Consider the following 4222-nt stretch of genomic DNA (forward strand, 5'->3'; position numbering starts at 1 on the left):
CGTAACGGTCATCTATCATCGGACGCGTCTGCGGAAAACTTCTCTCTCGCCCCGCGGGTCGCTGTGTACACACTCGTGCGCACGTACACGAGTATACGCGTAAATATGCACTGTGCGATATTGCTCTCGAACCGTTTGTTTTGTCATCATCGACGCAGATGATATTTTTGCAAACGAGTCCCACCCGCAATCCCGCGATACCCACACACCCGCTGTATATATATTGTATTGTATGCGCTATTATTATACGTAGGTACATAATCACGTTACGACCTGTCGTGTAGGTACGCGATGACTTTTTTTACTGCACGGTTAATTGAATTATATGAAGTGTCGGGCGTTAATCGATCTTCGGGGTATACGGTTATTTTAAAGATTGTTGAAATAATCGATTTCGTGGGACCCATTTTCGGAAATTCCACAAAATACTGCTTACAGTTAACTTTCAGTTCAGTATACGCAATAGATTTTCGTTCTCGTGATGATGATTTTCTTTTCTTTTCATAGTATAATGATACCACTATATATTCTAATGTAAATGTATTATTTCAACTCGTGTTTCACTGCAAAACGTGTGAATAGTCTTGTACTCGTACTATTTATATGAAAAGATACAAAATCGTCTGCATACTTTTATTATTTTTAAATTACATATTTCATATTTTACTGTCGATTTCATATGAAATTTCACCGTCGCCAAAAGCGGCAGTCACAATGGTACGTACGTCATACGAATGACTGCGATAAACGAAGCTCCACTTGGCGGCATCACAATATTATATAGGCCACATAATATAACGCTTATTCTATTCCAAACGCCATGCTGTAGTTATTTGATTCTATACCATATCTTTGAGTAATGGTGATACATTTAAAATCGATAAGAGTACGATCTCAAATAAAATATAATATAAAATTTAATACAAGATAGAAATTGATCATACTTTAAAAACCGATTCAATAAAGTAAAATAAGCAGTTTTTAACTATAATTTAATAAGCTTAAAAATTAAAAAAATATATTTAATTTTCGAGTAACCCTGACCGTAATAAGCCATAAACAATAATTATTATTTTATGTATTGCACAATCTCGAATATGTCTATAATATCTAATAAAAGTTCAGTCTGTACAATAATATCTGGCTAAACAACCACTGAATACATCTCTCGACAAAAATAAGTATAATATTATTTAGTATTATGAAGGTATTGTACGGTTATTAATCACACGCGTGCTGTAGTCAATAATAATAATTTTTGTATTTACTATTTTTCGTTTTTAAATTTACACATTATCTATTATCAATTCGACATAACATGAAGCGAAACCTTATGTATTATTTTCTAAAAGCAAGAATTTTAATAGGACGTGATACCCAAAGCGAAACATAATAGGTATTTTTACTCTAAAATCATTTTTTGTTGCTGTTTTGTTTGTTTTCCATGGACAAGTTTTTATGGCTAAAATTACTAGTGTAACGTCCTCTTAATATAATATTATACCACAATATTGTACGAGAAAAAAGTCACTTAAATCGATCGCAATCATTTCTCATTTTTTTTTTTTTGAAGGGGGGAGAGGGGTTCGATGTGAATCGAAACGGAAATCCTGCATCGGCTCAGTGTGCAGGTGCAACTGTCAGTGATTGTGAAAAATTTAATACATACAAGTTTTACACGCTTAATAGTGTGGATATCCGGAGAGCCGCGAAAATCGACCATAAAAGGTATGTGCTAATGTGTATTATTAATTATTATCATTACACCTGACGCCTTCTGGATCAGCTATGATTTTGGTTGTCCGAGTGCGTGCTTATACGAAGCACGTTATCGGCGGAAGTTCTCTGGCCACTACGTTACAAAAATAATAATATACAGTGTTTTTTTTTTTATCGCCACCGCTAAGTCTTACACTGTAGGTATACCTTAACGTAATAATATATAATTTCTATGCCGTCACGGTACGTGGCCGTCAATGCCGCACGGACCTATCGGGCACGTCGGACAGACGTCATTATTAATTGTACGCACACGATAGCTGTGTGCGTGTGCTTGTGAGTGTACAATCTGGCGACAAGAGGCAATTAAAGTGTGTGTGTGTGTGAGTGTGTATGTAAGCGTTACGTGAGCGGCTGTAGCAGTGATCGTATATAATATACACGAGAGGATCGACGGAAGTCGTAAGTCACGATTTTCGAGAAAAAAGCAAACACACACTCGTACGCTTGTACCACATATATACAGCGAAACAATGACTCCACTCCCGCGCACATGCATTCTGTATATTATAATATATTATATATATATACAATTATATCATACCTCGTGTATCCGATGTAACAACATGTGTAAATCACGCAAGTCGTTGGCTTTAAAAAAAAAAAAAAAAATTATATATATTATTTTTTTATTATTAGCTATTGTAGTGTCACCCCGCACTCACAACCTCTCACCGCCCAGAGTATTCACTCCGGTGGAGATCGCCTCCCCGTATCTCATAAGCCTTTGCATTCGTATATACGTGTACGTATAATATAGGACGCGTTTACACGACACGGTCTGTTGGACGGCGACCGCGTAATGACTAGGTACCTACGAGTTATATTATATCTGCAGAGCCGATGGTTTTCTCCGTGTCGCGTGCGATATTCATCTCGGGTCAAAAACGACGTAAAACGGCAGAAAGAGAAGCCGACACGCGGTCGTAATAAAATACAGCATCGGCGGTGGTTAAAAAGACGTCGCGTTCAGACCTGGGAAAAGACCTCTCACGTAATTGATCCCATCTCGCCGCTGATGGACGTCCGCGATAACCGACCGCGGCGCGAGCGAACTAGTAAATATTTTAATAATACGAGTATATTAAAAGTACAATATACCTACAGTCGGTCATGACGTGTATTTTCCTCGCCGACAACGGTGCAGGTGCTGCGATTTGCACGACGACGCTGAATTTTGCAGACCACAAGTCGACAGCACTCATGAAGGCGTTCCACTACTATACGACCTTAATAACGATATTATCTGCTATGATGATAGGTTTACAACAGGTGCACGATGACCGGCGAAAAGCTTTCAATTTTCGTAATTAGGAAATTAATACTGTTGTCACTACAGCCGATTTATAAGTATATAAGTTCACACCGACGCACCACTTATATGTTTTACGAACGAACTATTCCAAAAATCGGTAAAACATTATGTATTACTCTTAACGCCTAATAATTATTAATAATAAAAATAATATTACGATTTATGGTGTATTGACATTTGATAGTGTATCGCGAGGATTTGATATTTTCCTGTACGACATCGACATGTATGGCTTTCAAATTTTTGATGTTCACTTATGCTATAACTTTATTAGTGTTTAAATTATCCACGACCGCACGTACCGATTTACTCGTCTACACCGATCGATATCACGTTTAATTTACTCATCACCTCTTAAATTTTCATAGTGTTTAATGATTTTATAGCTGCGGCGGTTTGTATTATTTAATCTAATCTGATAATCATGTAGGTAGGTATTAGTACATAATTTTCAAGAACAGTGGCGCCGTCGGTTTCAAACTTAAGAAAAAAAAAAGGTTCCAATAACTGGGATTCCAGATGACAAGAACTTTTGAATAATTTTTCGGTTTGTCACTAGACAAAAAAAAAAAAAATTGGTAAACAAATTATTTCAAATAAATCTCAATAATATTATAATATATATTTTAAATCGTGATTTATTTAATATTGTATTTTATGGTTTATCACTTGTACGATAAATCCATCATATAAATTATTCGATACATGCCATTCGCAGTAATTTTAATAAAACAAATTAATTATTCAGATTTAATACCGTTGCACATCATATAATTTAATTAAACCGTATTTTCAAAGTTCTAATGAAAATTTACAATGTAAAAAACCCCGGGAAAATTAAATTAATACCGTCTGACAACTATATTAGAATGCTTCTAAGTGGAAAATGATTTGATTTCACGGAAGGTCAAAGTACAAGCAACCCTTTTAAATATAACTTGTAATCCAAATGGGGTTGTCGGTTTTAGTTAGTTACATTATACGCGATGTGTATAATACTGTGTATGTTTGACACGTTGACAACAGGACAATGGACTTTCGTATCGAGTCGAATGAGTGTTGCAGTGGATAAAAGAACAAATCTGTAGTGTTTCATAAAAATGAATTAAGACATTTTGTTGTACACAC

At 35.6% G+C, this 4222-nt stretch overlaps 1 long non-coding RNA gene across 1 annotated transcript; it reads left to right on the forward strand.

Moving 5' to 3' along the window:
- The first annotated feature begins 2400 nt into the window (after window positions 1-2400).
- On the forward strand, window positions 2401-3725 carry LOC126550163 (uncharacterized). Its single transcript, XR_007604205.1, has 3 exons — window positions 2401-2837; window positions 2927-3191; window positions 3529-3725. It is a non-coding gene; the product is annotated as an uncharacterized LOC126550163 (long non-coding RNA).
- The last annotated feature ends 497 nt before the right edge of the window (window positions 3726-4222 follow it).

This window comes from Aphis gossypii, chromosome 2 (genome assembly GCF_020184175.1).
Source record: "Aphis gossypii isolate Hap1 chromosome 2, ASM2018417v2, whole genome shotgun sequence".
In the NCBI taxonomy this organism is placed as follows: domain Eukaryota; kingdom Metazoa; phylum Arthropoda; class Insecta; order Hemiptera; family Aphididae; genus Aphis; species Aphis gossypii.